This window comes from Pyrgilauda ruficollis, unplaced genomic scaffold (assembly GCF_017590135.1).
Source record: "Pyrgilauda ruficollis isolate IOZ18807 unplaced genomic scaffold, ASM1759013v1 scaffold4, whole genome shotgun sequence".
Lineage (NCBI taxonomy): Eukaryota > Metazoa > Chordata > Aves > Passeriformes > Passeridae > Pyrgilauda > Pyrgilauda ruficollis.
In genome coordinates this window covers 8,798,776-8,816,590 of record NW_024525489.1, presented here as the reverse complement: position 1 = coordinate 8,816,590, position 17,815 = coordinate 8,798,776, and the positions used below count along the sequence as shown (strand labels likewise).

The following is a 17,815-nucleotide window of genomic DNA, read 5'->3' as shown; positions in this document are numbered from 1 at the left end:
ACTTTTGCAGTGCTCTGAAAGGCTTGCCAAAAGCTTGTCAGTGTGACTTACAAGCATAATGAGATAAGAATGGAAGGTAATTTGGGTTAATAAGTTATCCTGAGAGGGGTGTTTTTTCCTGCACACGTAGAAGGAAAAGGAGAGTGATCCAGTCCTCTCTCCCTGGTGAAGAACTCTGAACTCTGTGGCGAGAGGTTTTCTTTCCACTCCCTGGCAATGTGTGGGAAACCTGGGGGCCAGGCCAGTGGCATGCTTCACATTAAATCCAACAGTAAATGTGGCCATGTCATTTACTTTCCTCCCAGCAGTCAGGAGCATGACCATGGGGTCAGGAGACTGCCTTTCCCTAGGGCTGCCCTGCAGGGCAGGGAGTGACCCTGTGCAGCTGCAAAGCTCTTCTGCATCTGCCCTGGGCGCTGCTGCTGCTGCAGGGCCCCAGCTCCAGGCGCATGCAAGTTCCAGCAGCGCAGGAAGGATGCAATGACTGGGATGGCAGAGCAGCAATGGATTCAGTAAATCCCCCCTCCTGGCTTTCTTCCTAGACTGTCCTTCCCCTGCTCCATCCTCCCATCCCAGAGTGGGTGACAGGACTTCACCTAAGGGCGAGCGGCCTGGCCATGGCAGTGGTGGCCGGGCAGGCGCACGGCCGCTCCTGCAAGGCAGCTGGAGTGCTGTAATTTCATACTGCAGCTGACGGTGCAGGAACTCCTCTCTGCCTGTCCCCTGGCCTAGGGGTGGCCCTGGCTGCCACAGGCACTCCCGGCACTGTTGGTGGAACTCTATTAGTGTTGGCAGTGTTTGGGAACCATTCCTACTGCAAACGGGGTACTGTGTGTGTAACCACCTGAGTAAAGCACAGCTGGCCCTTTCATACTTCTGACTTTTGGATGGAGAAGACTTTTGGACTCCTCCAGCCTTCTAAGTAATGCTCCTTGGGCACCTTTACCTCCACTGTGCTGCTCAGCTTTCCGAGGAACAGAGATAACAATATTGACCTTCTTAGCCGAGCACTTTCCCATTTTTTTACAAGATATGTTACGTAAAAACTGATTGTTGGGTTTTGTTCAGCTATAAAAAGTCCTTAACAGTGGGGCATAGTATGTTATCAGCCATAAAAAAAAGCCCTTATGTTGAACTTTAGCATTTAGGGTAGATCTTTGTTCTGCTTAGTTACTTATAACCTTTGGAGTGGTTTAGCCTGGGTTTGGTTGTGGGTTTGTTTTTTTTTTTTGCTGCTTTCTGTGTGCATATATATTGTGTACATATGGTTGACTTTTGCTTCTGCCAGGGCCAAAGATCGCATGGTTTGGTGGAATGTACAAATGTCAGCTGGCATCAGTTGAGTGACTGGCCTGTGATCTGCCCTTCACCATATTTCCTCTGAAATATAAGGAAGTTAGTTTGCTAACAGACAACAAACTGGTTAAAACCCCCACTGAATAAAGGACTATGATCCCCTAGAAATAATCTGCCTTGGCTTCAGCATCCAATCTATGAACATTGTACGCTGACCAATGGAGCTTGTCCATCCATTGCAGCCTTCTTCTTTACCATAATAACACATATCTCCCTCTGTGCAGCCTCTAAGAAGAAAAGAAATTCCTTTTTTTGGCCATAGGGCAGTTGAGAGCTTTGTCCCCAGCCTGGGCAGCACGGTGCAAGGGTGGCAGTGTGGAGGAGTGCCGGAGTTCACGGAAGATGGCATCTGGGCACAATGGCACCCAGGAGCCTTAGGTAGGTTCCTATTAAACAGCATTTCCAGTGCAATATCTAGCTGAGAATAGCAAGAAGTAGCAGACAGACAAAGCCATCACAAATAGCATTAGTGCAAAGTCATAATCATAGGAGGAGCAGCAAAGCCAAGCCCTAAATAGCTGCCATGGCCTAATACTTCTTGTTCTGAGAAGCTGTGTCTGGAAATGCCAAAGGGGTACAATACAAAATGTGGAGAAGTTCTAGGCTGGGTGATACTGGAGCTCTCTGGCTACAGTCTTGGGAAGTGGCAGTAGTGGTGGGACAGTGTTGACAACAGTGATGATTGAGTTTAGGGTGTTAACCATTCTTTGTCTTAACAGATCACTCAAAAAATTGGAGCTGGGCAGGCTCCCTGTCAGGCTCTTCAGGAATGTGAACCCAGCAGCAGGGTGGTTTTCTAGGGACTAATCTACCCATTCAGGCAGAGATCAGCTTGAAGGCAGCAATTTCCTTGGAGGGTATTTTTTCCCTCAGGTGTAGCTGGGGTGGCCTCAGCAGTGCAACCCCAAACAAAGTCTGAGGGAGGGATTTTGGGCATAGTGCTTTCAAGAGAGACACACAGAATTGCAAACAAAACCCCTTCTTACTGGTTTGGCCTTGGTTTTAAAAGTTCAAGGACAAAGAGCTTTGTGCATTCGGTGTTAATCAAGAGCATTGATATAGGGAATTACCAATTCCATCAGCATTCCCATCCGAATGGACCAACCCAAAATAACTCTCACCCCAAAATGATCGGGGCTGCATAACTGATATGGGCTGAAAAAAATAATGGTTTATATATTTCTTAAGAAAAAGTTCTTATTTTAAAGAGAGTTGAAGGCAGCAAAGAGTTGGATAGGCTATTATTCTCCAATCAATTCAATTTTTAAGCCTTACTTAAAGAATGCTAATTTTAAATGAGAAATTCTTCTGATCATTTCTACAATTGAAGGGATGTAAATTCACATTCATAATGAATGCTTTTTTTTTTTTAATATTTGATTGCAGTAATCCAAATGATCCTATTTAATATCAAGGACAGAGCTGGTATCTATTTTTTGATAAGTACTTTGCATAGCATACCCCATACAGTTAAAATCTTTTTGAGAACAGTTTTAGAAGACCCAGCTCTTTGGTAGGACAGTCCTGGTTGGTGGCATGAAGAGACACCTCCTGCAGAGCACCAGCCAAGGTGCTAAAAGCCACAAATTCCAGGTTCTTTGTCCTAATAATATTTTACTGCCTTGTTCTAATCTCCAGCATCACCTACTCAGACTTCAAAGAAAAAGGTGTGATCATTAACAATGTCTTCTCTTTTTAGCTTTCATTTTACCCTGTTGTCAAGTCTCAGTTTGGCTGCCAAACTTCCTACCCAGTTGTACCCTCCCAAGTCTGAAAACAACTTCCTTCAGCCTTGCAAGGTTCATTTGATTGGCTTCCTGTCCTCAAGGTGATTATTTCAAACATCACAATCTTTGGAAATGAAATTAAATCTTCCATTCTCAGGACTGTACGTATAAAGTCCTGGGAAAAGAGTTTTGGAGGGATTTTGACCAATGCAAGTCAGTCTGATAAAATTCCTTAGAACAATGTAGGTTTTATTTGGTAATTACATGCACTTAGAGTCAATGAGAAAGCATAAGAAATGCTATTTGTTTCTGTGTCTAATATAAATAATCATCATTATTAACAGAATAGAGGAAAAGACAAAAAGCAGATGTCATAGATAAGTTGGTGATAAAGGGCTGTTAATAATAGGAACATTTTTTGTATTTTCTGTGAGGTTATACATAAATATTTTAGTTGAGCAGAATTTTAGGTCATATATAGCTTTCTTAGGATTTGTAAAAGATCAAGAATCAGATTTTCAGAAAAGCAGCAGTTGAGTGGACTGCAGATGAGAAACAAATCTGTCCCTGTGACACCTTCAGGTTTCCTGAGCTGAAAGTTACAGCTAGACAAGGTCACATGGAGTTATAGGGCCGTGGTGTACCTGCTAGCCACTACAGTGCTTTATCATGAATTATTACTGTTCAGATACTGTGTTGCCTGCAGTTTGTAGATACTGAAAGAATTTTAAGAGGGACATAGTCAGAATTTCTCAGTATAACACCAGAAGCCAAGCATTTCACTTCTAACAGAGATTCATGGCTTCAGACAAAATACCCACACTCCCTTCATTCCCTCTCTAAGTAAGGGCTAAGATTTGTGTCTCATGGGATGTTGTGAGATTATTTTTTTCTTGTGTGCATAAACTGTTTTGAAGGTAGAAAGGTTCAAGTCTCACTTGACAACAGCCTTGCATTTACAGTACAAAGGGATCAGACCCCGAATCTCCTCAGAAAGGGACAAACAGCTTGGAACTCAGCAAGTATTCTCTCCAACTAGAACAAATACAAAAAATTTTGCAGTCCATTGATTTCCATTTACAATGCCAAGTTTTATTTGATTTATTTTTTTTAATAGCTATATGCCACAACACCAACTTCCTTTCCCCCTCCACCCTTTTAAAATGAAGTGTGACTGGCCTCATTAGCTGAGAGAGATTTTGGATAAGTTAAGGATCAGCAGACAGACAAAACAGGGCCATTTTGGGAAAGCCTTGATGATGCAGCCCAAAACAGTTTTTTCCTTATGTGAGAAAGTTTAGGATTTCTGAGTATATTGAACTACTATGCAGCTGCATGGACTATGTAGGGGAGTCTCACACACACAGAGACAGGGCAGAGTTACACATCTGCATCCTAGGTGCTGTTTTTATGACTCTTAACAAATAATGGTAGCAAATGCATGACTGTTACTTGCAGAAAATTCTGTCCTCCTGTGTGACCCCCCCTGCACTCCACCATGCGCTGCCCAGCACAGTGCTGCAAGGCATCAAGCCAGAGTCCTGCTTGTGTTGAAAGGCAGGTGCTGAGAGTGGGTACTGCCTTGGGATCCTCTCCACAGAGCCTGCTTTGGGGACCTTACACCAACGGGGCATGAACCCTTCCAGCTTCCCTTCAGCTGCTGTATGGGTGGCTGTCGCTGTGGCCGTGACCAAACAGTGCCTGCCACTATGGAATGAGCAGAGGAGCCCGAGGAAGGAGGGTACAGGTGGTGGTGGTGTCTCACCCAGAGAAAGCAGGCTACTGCTGCTGCCACAGGCACTGGAGAGGTGGGGATGGCTGGGAAGGCGGAGGGAGGAGGGAGAGAGAGGGAGTAGCTACTGTCAAGGGGAACCATGCACTGATACTCTCTATACTGTTGGAAGAAGGAAAGTTCTGGCTGATAATAGAAAGTATGCACAATATTTAGGGGTTACAAAGAGAATTTGACCTATCAGTGAATTAAATATGAAGAAACTTGCACTGTCACTGCTCACTCTGACTGGTGCTTATGGGTGAATGGAAGATCAGACTGTCAGGCTGTCAGCTCCTATGAGCCCTAACTTTTCCCCTGAAAGGGAGATGGCCATTTTCCCAACAATGGCCCCAGCTCTTTCGGTTACAGCCAGTCAAGTCCCATGACATCAAATGTTAATCTGGCACAGAACTTGGGCTGTCCGAGTACATTTTATAACCAACAGCATATCAAATCCTTTGGACCTGATGACATTGGCTCCTTTGTTGTCACATCAGTCAGTCACTTTAACCCAGATTCTCAGTCAATTCAAAGGAAAGGAATGGCACTTCAGAGAACTGACTACTGCAAAAGTACTTTAAAAAAATGAACAGAAGGAAGGCAGGGCTGAACCGCATCACAAAAGATCCCACCATAAAATCAGGAGAGGGCACAAGAAGCCTTAGATGACCTCACAGCAAGAGGCTGTGTTGCTGTTTTGCATACAGTTTCTCTCCAGGGGCAAGCCTTGGATCATCACAAATCTAGTCTTTGGGCTCCCAGCCATTTAAGAATCTTGGTCCTGATCTTTTTGCATAACAGCATTTATATTCATTTTATAACAGAATTTCTGTCTGTATAACAGATATTTCTAATACTTTGAAAGCAAACGCAGCTCAGAAATCAGATTTCCCAGCTGGAGCATGGGAAGACAGGGCCAAGGCACTGGTTTCTTCCCATTTTCCTTGCCTGACCATGGCACTTCTGATGTGGCAGAGTGGCAGCTTCTGCCTATGCTTTCTCTAGCATCCAGAACTGGCATGATGCTTTGATCCACTTCTAGTTTTGCAAGGAAAAAGCAGCTCTTTAAGCAGTTATCAGAGGGCTCAGCATACAAGCATAGCACATTAAAAAAACACATTCCAGTGAGCTGGGGGAGGGGGCAGGAAATGACAAAAATGAAAAGAATTTTGCTCTTCTCTAGACAAGCATAGAGACAGTAAGAGAAAATTATAGCTTGACCTTAAATTTTTGAAAGGAAGCAAAGAAATAAAATTTAGGCTCAAGAAGATACCTTCCTTATAACTTGAACCAAAAGCCAAAGCATATGAGGACTAGAGGGCTCAGAGAAATAGCTGGAAATTGCATGCCTATAGTCTTGGAGGAAAATACAGGAACTCCCTTAATTCAGTAATATACCTGGCATGCCTCAAGAAAGGGAAGGTATTGGTATTGGCTCTACTCCTGACCTTGTAATGTGCAGAATAGATGGCTCAGGGGACAGGAAAGGAATACAAGGCAGCTTTTTTAATGGTCAGAGGGATTCTGCCATGGACTTTTTTTCAGAAGGTGTTTCTGACTGAGCTGGAGTGGGAGAAAGGCTCAGAAGCCAAACATTATTGTTCTCAGTTGCAGAATCGCCTGTTAAATGATGGTTAGAGGCATAAGCTACCCCTGCTACGCACAACAGTGTACTTCAGGGTGTTCTCTGAAAACTGGTAAGAACCTTTGGTATTTCCAAAGTTGGGTACAAGTACCTGAGCCTGAGCTGTTTATATTTAAGAACAAAAAGTTAGCAAATAAAGAAGAAGGAGACCTAAACATGTTTTTTAAGGATGTCTGAGAGAACTCAAAGCATCATGTAAAAAGCTACTTCCATGGCAATGGAGCACAAATTAAAATTAATTGCTGAGGCTTAAAAGTAATTACTCTCTGAAGGGTGGATAATCTTGTGTCTGTTCCAGCAAGTGTTTGAACATGCATGTGAACACATACACACATCCACAGCCCATCTGAGTTGCTGGCTCCCTTTGAGGCAGCTTCAGCTGCAAGGACAAAGGCAAGATAAGCCCAGGGATGGGAAGACCCTCTCAGTCCTTGGTATTTCCGTTACAGGAGTTTGCAGCATAGTAGTCAGTGCAGCAGTTATTCTGCAAATGGAGAATAACTCTGGAGAGCTCTGGTCTAGTGCTGTCAGTCTCACACCCGCTGTTCGTGAACACCTACATTCCATTTAAAAATAGGATCGTAAGACCTGCGAATACAAATGGGCAGAAATTTTACTATTTAAAGGGAAGTTCTGGAGAAACTGTGTCATATATGTAGTTCTTTCTAAAATGCCAAAGGCACCCAGGATTACGTGTTCTGCAACCTCTGCTTTCTGTGTCCAGCCAGTAGATGGATGAAACTCACATTCTGCATGGGAGTATCCCTTCTCCCAACTGCCCGCCTCCTGCCGTGCTCCACTTCACTATTGCTTAGGCAGAAGCATTTGCCGAAGTTGGGAAAGGACTGGAAATCACATGGACTTGCAGCTGGCAGCCTTAATGATTGCCTGAGTGATCAAAGCTGGTGGCTTGGGGATGAGCAGCAGAAAGGGCAGGAGGTGTGCTCACTGCCTCCAAGGGATGCTCCAGCAAGGGAGAAGCAGCTGGAGGGAGAACACTGAGAGCCAACGCCACCCAGCCCAGAAGCACAGCCTTCTCAAGCCCTGATACCTTCAGACAAGTGAGATGCAGAATGTCACATGGTGTGAGGAGTCCTGGAGGTGTGAGGGGAGCAGAAGGAGGGTAGGATGATGAAGGATGACAGTGGAGGCACTAGGCCGGGTCTGTGGTGTCCCATTCAGAGGTTCAGGTGCTCCCTCGAACAACCCTTTGCTCAGTGTATGTTGGCCAGTTTTAGAGGGTGTTTGCACAGTTCTCAGCTTTCTGAAGATGTGAGATGACTTCCACTTATGCATTCCTGTTATTTAAGGGGGAAAGCAGGGTGTTTGACCAGGAATGAAGGCATCAATACCTTGATACACCCCTTTTGCCAGGTAAGCCAAGAGCATGAATGGGATGTTCTGCCAGTCTCAAGACATTAAATATTTCTGCTTTGACTTACACCAGCTCTGAGCTGTTGTCAGAAAAACCATTAGCTGCTTACGTCCAGACACTAAGCCAAATCCTGGCTCCAGTGAGGCCAGTCATAAAACTCAAATTGATTTCAGCAGCAATAGAAATTAGTCTCCCAGGCAATGGTCAAGAGAGAGGAGTTGGATGGCAGTTTGCTATCACCTGACAACGCAAGTTTATGTCAAATTCACCCAAGGTTGTGATATATTGAAAACTTGTGTGTGAGCGTGCATACAGCACCAGGGCATGGCAGTACAGCACTAGGAGACCTAGTGTTGGTAGCTACTGAAAGTGATTTCCAAAGTTTCCTGCAAATTCAAATGACTATCTTAGGAATTGAGAGACATGGACATCCTGGCTCCCAGCTGTGCATGACTGACAGTCCATGTCATATCACTTAGTGCTGAAAATTTGTTCATTTAATTACTCAGCCAGACAGAAATATTAAATGCTGTTTCAGAATTCTTTATTAGGGTATATGCTTTCCAGTAACTGCCTCACTTGTTCTCCACTAACAGTGGGGGAAAAACCCTCCCCCTGGGTTTTTGCTGCTTGTAAGAGTAAACACCTCTTAGAAAGAGGTTCTTTTCTTTAGCCATTTTCTGTTTCTGGCTGCATTTACATTGGTCTCAGGAAAATGTGCAAATTGCTGTGGATGTTCTTCAGTGTCCATTTAGATTTTCCGCTTACTTTTAAGGAAATGCTTATGGACCATATTTTTTTATTTCCTCTCTTCTTTTCATTTCTACATAATTTCCCATTGTGACTTTTTAAATGCACTATTTTCAGATTCCAGTCTGCACACATATGAAATAAGTTACATTTTGTTCTAGTCTAGACCTAAATTCTACATTCACCATTAATCTTAACTGTTTTCTCTTAGACTGCATAAAAAAAATCTGCAATTCAGAGTCCTGTCTGATGTCCTGTGGTAATTCAAGTCTTAGATTTATTATATTTGCCAACAGTAAATACTGTATCCATTTTTAGAGAATGATCCAATCTGCTTGTATTTCCTGATCTTTCTTCTCATTCTTTTGTTATGATATGCTTTTTGCCTCTTAATTGTTTCCATATGAAATGGCCTCAGTCACAGTGGCTGCAATGAATAACGTGCATTTCAAACTCTCAGGGTTTTGATCACAGCAGATAACCACGAACTGGTTACTCCCTGCCTTCAGCAGCACTCCTTATGGACAAGTAGTAAGTTCTGCAGCATTGGTAAGTGACAAAGACCAAACATTGCAGGCAAAAGGCAGCTTGGTTAATGTGATTTCTGCCCTTTTAGCCAATAGTCTTCATCCCACTTTTAAGTTCTGAACAGACATGAAATTTTTTTTTCAGTATGGCTGAATAGCATCAGGAACCAACCTAGGTTCTCTCACATGAACTGTGTTTAAAATGTCTTTTTTCTAATAACTGGGGGGGGGGGGGGGGGGGGGTCCCTTTTATGTTTTATATATTGAGGCTGCTTTAATAAAGCATAAATCTGAGTCCCTTCAATGAGGCAGAAAGCTCTGCTGGTTCTTCTGCATTTCATAGCTCAATACAGGGCTGGATGCACTTAACTGGGAGGTGTGAAGGAGCATCCTGGAAGAGATGGAAGCTAAATATATTCTGCTACAAGATTTCTTCCATTCCACTCTCCACCCCCAGATCCCAGAGACTACAATGGCTTATGCAGGGTTTTACATATGCAGCTAATGGTGGAGGGAGGAGAATTCCCACGGATAAAGAGCTTTAGCCCAGTACCAGCACAGCACACAGCCTGAAGTGGTGCTGGGGTGGATTCTGAGGAAAAGCCTCCCATCGTTGCTTCCAAAGAGAGGTCCTACACAATTATTTTTAGGAAAGGATTCCTGGCTAGGAGGACATCCTTTCTTACAGCTTTGATATAGGCCCCTGTACAAGGTGGAGAGGGAATGGGACTTCATCTTGACCCCCTGCACTTAGTGTTTTCTCTTACTTAGCTCCAAGGGGCTTCCTGGTCTGGGGAGTTAATTTTGTTTCAAGCCACCCTCTGACAGCCATCTGTGTGTGTGCCTCACACAGCCTGCAAGGCTGAAGTGCTGTGGTCCTCCCAAGGCCAGGTACCTGTCGACACACTTTCCATCTTTTCCAAGAGCATTGCCTTCTGTGTAAGGAGCCGAAGTCCATAAAAACACAAAACAGCAAATAAGAGTTTCCTCTCATTTGCCCCTGATTTTATGCTTATATAATTCCACTAATTTCATTTGCATGAGAACAAAACCAGACCTCTAGTCTCTTGGTAGAAATTATTTTATAGGGCTGTTATCCAAACCAGAAGGCCGAGCTGGAGTCCACTTCTGATGCACAAACCATGACAGCAGAAGTGACATGCAGTGGTTATTTTATTCTCATTCTATGTTTTTTATGCATGCTTATGTATGTTGAGTGCACTGGGATGGGGGCAGAGAACAGCCAAGCAGCCTTCCCTCTTCCACACATGATTGTCTAGCTGACTGGCTTTATCTCCAGGTACCCAAAAGGAAATTAAATCATTAAAAAAGATACCTGCAAGCTGTAAACTCTGAGGGGAAGAAATTACTGTTGGTTTGTCATGTTTGTAGGTGAATTACTTATTTATGTAGTTCAATAGATCTAATATTAATCACAGATGAAAGACACAAGCTAAACATGCTTTGCAAACACACACAGTGCCCTCTCATTTATTGAGAATGGGTCAGCTTAAAATTGTTCCTGGACAGGCACAGATAATCGAGTGGGGGAGCAGAAATGAGGATCAAATGAAAGCAACCCAAATTGCTTTTAAAAGTTTCAAATGAGTATGCTGCTGGAAGTGCTATAAAAGATAAGACAAAAGAGCCAGCTAAAAATTGTGGCTCAAGATCAATTTTTTGCAAGCAATCATAAATCTTAACTTCAGCAGCTTTGTGTTCGTCTAGGGGCACTGGATAAGCGAAAAAAAGTTGACCTCATCATCATGTGAAGTTTCCTATTCCTGTCCTAAGTTGTCATTGGTAAAAGCCCGCAGCAAAAATTCCAGTTGTAAACAGTGATGTGCTGCCAATGTTTCAGCAAGGGTAGCCCACATTTTTTCCTCCCTGCAGCTGTAGCACAGCTTGTATGTAAGGGGCTCCATGGCTCTAGAGGAGAGGGATGCAGACCAGCCCCATCAGCCCTCCCTTCATTTGCTTCTCTGGTGAAACATAAATGCCCTTTCTCAGGTGTAACTAAAGAGGGAGAGCTGTAATTTGGCAAATGGACTTTGAGAGTCACAAGGTCTTGTTTCTGTGGAGCTGCTCATGGAAATAGGAGCAAGAAGCCCTTACCCTCTCTTGCACCCCCTCCAACTGCACAGCACAAAAATGCCTCTGCAGGTTTTGCACCCTCGCAACTCATTCTCAAACTTGTGGCACTTTTCCATACCATCCTTCTGGGAAAGAGACACTTGATTTTTGGGTGGACCAAGGACCATATGAGTGATGGTGCAGCCCTTCCAGCAAGCAGATGTTCCTGAAATGCAGGGTGAAATTCAGCTCACCCAGACAGCTGTGGGTTAGACTTCGCTGCAGAGCTGAAGGACGTGATGCAGCAGAACAATTAGTTCCCTTCCAACACATCTGCCAAAGGCGGCAGGCACGTGCCTCAGCATGCAGCTCCCACTCTCACTTGCAGGATGGCTCCCTCAAATTTAAAAACATGGGGATCAATGACTACTTATTAGCTGTCTCACTACCTGCCTGGCAGTTTCCTTGGTGCAATTAAATATGTCTCTGGGATGTATAGTAAGAGTCAATTGAATTTTTAAGGCATCATGCAGATAACGTACATGATGTGGAAAAATGCACTTGGGATCTGGTAGCCTATGACTGAAACAGACAAAAAGAAAAAAGGTCTGGGTAAAGAAAATCAGATAAAAAGAGCTTTGGAAAGAATTTCAGGGATAGTAACCACCCTTTGAAATGTGTCTGTGCAGTCGGCGTCTTGGAGAACCTTGAAAATGTTTGTATTTTTTTTCCTGCTTTATATCCTTAAAAATATCCTGCTCATTTTTTCTTCCCCTCAGGCCTAGTCAATATTGTCATTAAAAACTGAAGGACCTCTTCTAAACAATTGGAAAAAATGTGCTTGTAAAACTGTGCAAATACCTGTTTCCAAAAATAACTAAATCTGCAGTGGTTTCAGGGACAAAAGTGATGCATTTTGAAATAGGACTAAATGTTTATTTACATGAGAGAGCATGCTAGCTCTGGTCTACTGAGAAAATAATGGGCATTAAACCCTATACAGCAGTGAATAAAAAGTAGATTAGAGTGATTTAGTGATCTACCTTTTCTTTTTAAGAAAAACAACTCACTTTGAGGCTGAGCAAAAGAATAACTATTTTATTAACAACTTATCTCTTTTGATTTTAAAACTCTTAGGACTTCTTTGATGTAATGGAAGATAATGAGAGGCACAGTAAGAAGCAGGTTTATTGTCCCCTATAGAAAAGTATCAAACCAAAGGCGGATTGTCAGCTCCTTAACTTGGTCTTCTCTGTGTCACTGAGTTGATGTAATGAGGCTTTAGTACAGTCCTAGCCAGCCAGTGGTGGATTTCCTTCGAGGCAGAGGATGTCCCCAGAGGTAAGAAAGCTGTCCCATGTCCCCACTTGCCTTCATTGCCCAGCGAAGGAGATGGCACGAGAGGGAAGAGGCAAAGAGATGCAGCCTGAGCAGCAGGGGGCTGTGATACTTGCCTGCTCGAGCAGCTTGCACTAATTTGAGCAGCCCAAAGGTCACGACTATTTATGCAGATAAAAGGTCAATGGCAAGCTGGCATGTGGCTGCAGGCTATCTTGGTACGCACTTCACCCAGGGCACTGGTGCAGGCTTCTGATTCACAGTTTGTCTTTCTGCATGAACTTTCAGGCCAAGCTTTGGCTGGGAAAAAAAAATCTCTGCCATGGGAGTTGACACAGTTAGGATCCAGATGCAATTTTTTTTGTGGCTCAGGCTCATCTGTGGCTAAATCAAACCTTTGAATCATTACTTATAAAAGCAGCCAAATTCTGAACTGTTTGCTCAGTGTTTAATCGGCCCTTGTGTTGGATAAACCCCTCTGAAAGCATGCCTGAGTGAAAATAGAGGAAAAAGTGAGTAAGATGCTCAGGATGTGACCTGCTGAAAGAAAGCCAGTGAAAAGCCTACTGAATTCAACAGAGGTGGATTCTTCAGCTGTCAGTGTGTGTGGACATAAATCTCTTTAAACATGCAGGATCTTAGAGCACAAGACTTAATGACAGGGTTTGAATTTCCAGAGCAGTTTCAGCTTAGGTGAAACAATGTATGTTTGGGTGAAAAAGGGAAGCAGATATACTAAGTTAATCTAGTCAGATTCTACACTGTATTTCAAATTTTACAGTCAATAAGTGCTTCACCCTTTGCTGTGGTGAAAATTAAAATATATTTTAACTTTCAGTTCCAGCAGCTGTCTGTTTGCCTGCACTGGTTTTAAAGAAAATCCTTTTGACTTCTGCTGTAAATCAGTCCCATATGCCCTGGTCCCCAGTAGGAAGTATGGAAAATATTTTGTGACATTTAATTACTCCAAAAAAAGGTAATGGGAAAGCATCATTACATCGATTTGTTTTTCATCACAGAGGTATTTGGCACCATGCCCTAATTAAGGCTGCAGCAATAACTCTATTATAAGCACTGCTTTGCCTCCCCCAGGAATTTTTTAATAGTTACCTATGATTCTGTCCTTTTTTGTTTGTTAATAAAGAAAAAATATGTTAGGATGAAAACCTTCTATGTAGAAATCTACCAAAACTAAGAGTCTTCAGATCCAGAAAAGCATATTTTTCCTCTAATTTCTTCCTGTCAAAATGGAGAATTATTAAGTACTTCCTTGACCATTGTCTTTCTAGATCTTCACATGAGGGGAAGTTTGAACATTTGCTTGGATGCATCTTGTCAAGTTGTGATGATAATAACTGGGTGGTGCTTCTCACAGATGAAGGCTTCTGCCCCACGGGTGGGAGAGCTGGTGACTCTTGATGGCTTCCTCTTAGAGCTCGTCAAAGGAAAGGAAAAGAAGCCTTTGCAGAATCTGAACATATTGGAATACATTCTGCAATTTCCTGGACTTTAAGCTGCCTCTTGTAAGTGTTACAGTATTATTCCCAGTCCTGGGAAAACAGAACTGTACTAAAGATGATGACTGTGGGATTTCTGTTATCTTGGAGTAAATATGGGGTTTATGCTTTCCCTCCTATTAAGGTATTTTAGAAAACGAAACACAGAAAAAGTAAGATCTTGCCCAGAGTTAGTGTGAGGGCCATCTCTTCTTTTACTTCAAGAACACAGTTTAGAAATGGGATCTCTTACTGCCTCTGCCCAGGCAGCATTCTCATCTTCCAGAATGATACACTGGTGAGATGAAGACCTAGAGCTAGGTTTTTCTCATAGGAGCACAGAAAATACTGCAGGTTTATGGACAGTGTTCCATCAGAAATCCTCATAAAATGGAAGCAGCTGTTTATCTTTTTTAAATGGAAAAAAAAAATATTGAGTCCCATTGGCTTTTTACTCTTAATACTAGTCTAGAGCCTATTATTAGATATTGTGCCTTCCTCTGGCCTCCCAGTTTTATTTGAGTGCACCTACCTGCCTTTTTGGACTCTCTTGTCTTGTTTTGTGTTAGTGAGTGGTCACAATATAGTTAAGAGTCAGTTTTAGGTCATCTGAATCAGCTTTACAACATCTAGGTTCGAGGAGGGGAGCAGTGTAATCCCAACAACAGAGCTCTGTATCCGCTGGCTGCAAACCTGCCTGGCTTCTCGAGTGGGTCTGATGCTCTATGGAAGGCACCACACTGCTAGGTATTCCTGTCTGAATTACCTAAAAGCAGATTGGGATATGCCTGGGTCACCTTCAGCATTGACACAGCCACAGGTATATTCTGAAAGTGTGTAATGCAGTCCCCTCTGCTAGGTACTGCTCTTGTCTATGCACTTTCCACAGAAAGTGAAGTGTGGAGGAATCACCTGTCCATACTCCCTAGGGGAAGGATTGCTATCCCCATGATTTTGGGCACTGTGCAGTCCAGGTGTGAGTGCTCTAGGGACCAGGCACAAAGGACAGGACAAGGCTTTCAACACGTAAGGAGAAAGTGCAGTTATTCCCACAACCATGTCTGTATTAGAGGAGGTGTCCTCCATCCAACACAGTCCATAAGCTTCTGTATTTTTCTATCCACTGCTGCCATCCAGGTGAGGTGAGGGCAGCCTCCCAGTTCTCAGCATTCTGGGTTGTTTCATCAATAGATGCTCTCAGAATAGCAGAAGCCAAAATGTCTCATTTAGCACCTTAAATTTTTGTAGATAATTAAGCTTTTTGTTACTGAGGGCTGAATGGGCCTTCCAAATACATCTGGGTAGATAAATATTGATTTCCACCTTAGTTTTATGCCCATAAAGCTGGAATTGAGGATAAAGGCCTTTCTCAGGGGGGCAGGTTCTCTGTTACAGAAAAAGTTGGAAAAAATCAGACCCATTATGGGAAAACAGCCATGAGCAATTTTCCTTCTGTATGCAGCAGTTAAATGCTAAGTTTTAGTACTTATGATAAGTAGAGAACTTTTTTCTTCTTATCTCAGAAATTCACTTATAAAATTTGCAGTTAATTTCTAATTAGGTTGTTCAAACTATTACAATAATCTTGAGGAAGCAGCTATAGCATTTTTGTACCATGGCACAGCATTCTGTATACATCAGTCGAAACGATCCACTAAAGTATTATTAAAACGATAGAACAAATTGCATTTACACAATATTAAATGTACCACAAAGAGTAACTGTGAAAATTGCTGGCATATACAGCTCATCTAACCTTGGAACTCAAATTGCTTTTCTAATTTGCAGCCCTAGTCCCTAAACTGGACTTCTGTAAAACTGTATTTCTGTGTTGACGGGGAAGAAAAACAGCACAGATCACAAACATTGACAAATCTATTAAATTACATAGCAAAGAGAGAAATTATCGTGTTAAAAATACCGAGCTGATAGAACTACACCTGACCATTGCAACCGAGAAATCACTGTCATTTCCCATTATTGCTCTGTCAGATGTGCCAGAGTCGCAGCCGCAGCTGGGGCTGGTCATTTGATGTATTTCCCTGCCTCTTGTGGCATGTGTAGGCTCCAGAGAGTGTCAGCTAGGCTGCTGAAAAGCAATTCTGCCTCTCTGGCTACCCTAATGTACCTGAGGATCTGCTGGTTTACCTACCTGAGGCTGCCAACAACCCGTTTATGCAAGGGGCAAATTCCTCCCTCTCGCATTAATTTCGCCAGGGTGTTCGCTTTAATGCTTAGTAATGCCACTGGAAGTGTTGGTGTAATTTCACGGGTAGTGTAATTGCAAGTTAACTTTGTGGCTGATCTCTTCAACAGATGGAAGCAGGGTGGGGGTGGTGATGAAACCCACAGGAAATGGGTGCTGCTGTAGGAAAATGCAGATGGAAAAAAGGAGACACATAAGAACAGAGAAATGGAAGAGAGAGAGAGAGAGAGAGAAATCAAGGAGCCAGGGGGCCTAAGAAACACACAGCAGAGGAAGGATGCTCTGAATGACCATTTCTTTAGAGAAAACTAAACATAGCTAAAAAGAGTATGAAGAATTTAATACACATTTAAGGGACATACACAAAAACATACAGTATGGTGGTCAGATTCTCTGGAACCCTTGCATTCAAGTCCCTGCTCCTCACCAGACCCTTAAGCCATAATTAATGGGCCTACAACTCACTCATGCTGTGGCCCTCATGTTTCCTAGAGCCTCCATGCTCATGATGGCCAGTGGCAAACTCCACGAACAGGACTCAGTCAGAATTTTCTATCTCAATACAGCCCTTCCACAAATTGCTCATCAAATCCCTCAAGACCAGTTTCACAGAAATGCAGATTTACGACAACTCAACAGATTCCTTGAGCCTGGGCACCTGAGCAACCTAGGTGTCACAATGTTTTGCCTTTCTGAGGTAATGTGAGGATAAAAGACAGATGCCAAGGAGAGGTCTTGGCACATCAGGCCCAGCACCATGCACCCGTGGGCATTCTGTTGCCAGGACCCAAGCTAAGGTCTCCACAGGAGATGGTTTTGCTCCACAAATGCACCAGCACTCTCCTCTGCTCTGCTCCAGATTGGAGGGTGTGACAGGAATGCACCCTGAGTGCTGCTATGCCACTTTTATCCCAGATCTAGAGCAGGTGATGAATTTTTTTGGTCAAGAACTTTCCTGCACAGATTCACGCCTCTAGAAGTGTAAAGAAGTTGGGAATGTCAGAGCAATCCTTAAAACTGAACCAAAGGGGGCATCAGGGAGGAAAATTCAACTGAAGCTCAGCTGTCTGCATCCAGCATAGCCTGACCACAGGCAGGGATTTGCTCCTACTTCCTATGGCAGCGGTTGGAGGAGGCATGGGTAACAATAACCTTGGCAGTCATTTCCTGCTCTGGGAAGTACTTTATTCATCTAGGTACACATTACACATTGAAAAAATGTTATCAGAGTTTGAAGAGACAATAGTTCAGATGTGCTTGGTTTGTGGACTATAAATACAGGTAAAGGGAAAGGAGGCCTAACAAGCCAGTGCATCACAAAACAGTAACTGCAGATAGATTTCAAGGCTGAAGGCCAGCTTTTATGGTGGTGTTTTATGTGTTGCCTATGGACACGAAGTGAGGATGAGAGGCACTGTTCTTAATAAAGGGGTCCTTGATTATTTTAAGAAACTAGGCCTTCTTCTGTTTCTGAATTCAGTGGATACAAGATCCTGAAAAGAAAGCAGACCTGAGAATTTGAATTAATGTTCAGGGGGGAAAAAAACA

At 43.1% G+C, this 17,815-nt stretch overlaps 1 protein-coding gene across 2 annotated transcripts in view; it reads left to right on the top strand.

The window, feature by feature from the left end:
* The window catches only part of PPP1CB (protein phosphatase 1 catalytic subunit beta), a 112,023-nt gene that overhangs the window by 79,564 nt on the left and 14,644 nt on the right, over positions 1-17,815 (top strand). The window contains exon 1 of one of the 2 annotated variants that reach the window (XM_041477218.1): positions 13,885-14,088. The exons of the other annotated variant lie outside the window; for it this stretch is intronic. The gene's annotated coding sequence lies outside the window, so the exon portion shown is untranslated. Of the gene's footprint in view, positions 1-13,884; positions 14,089-17,815 lie in introns of those variants that run through there. 2 annotated transcript variants of the gene reach the window in all.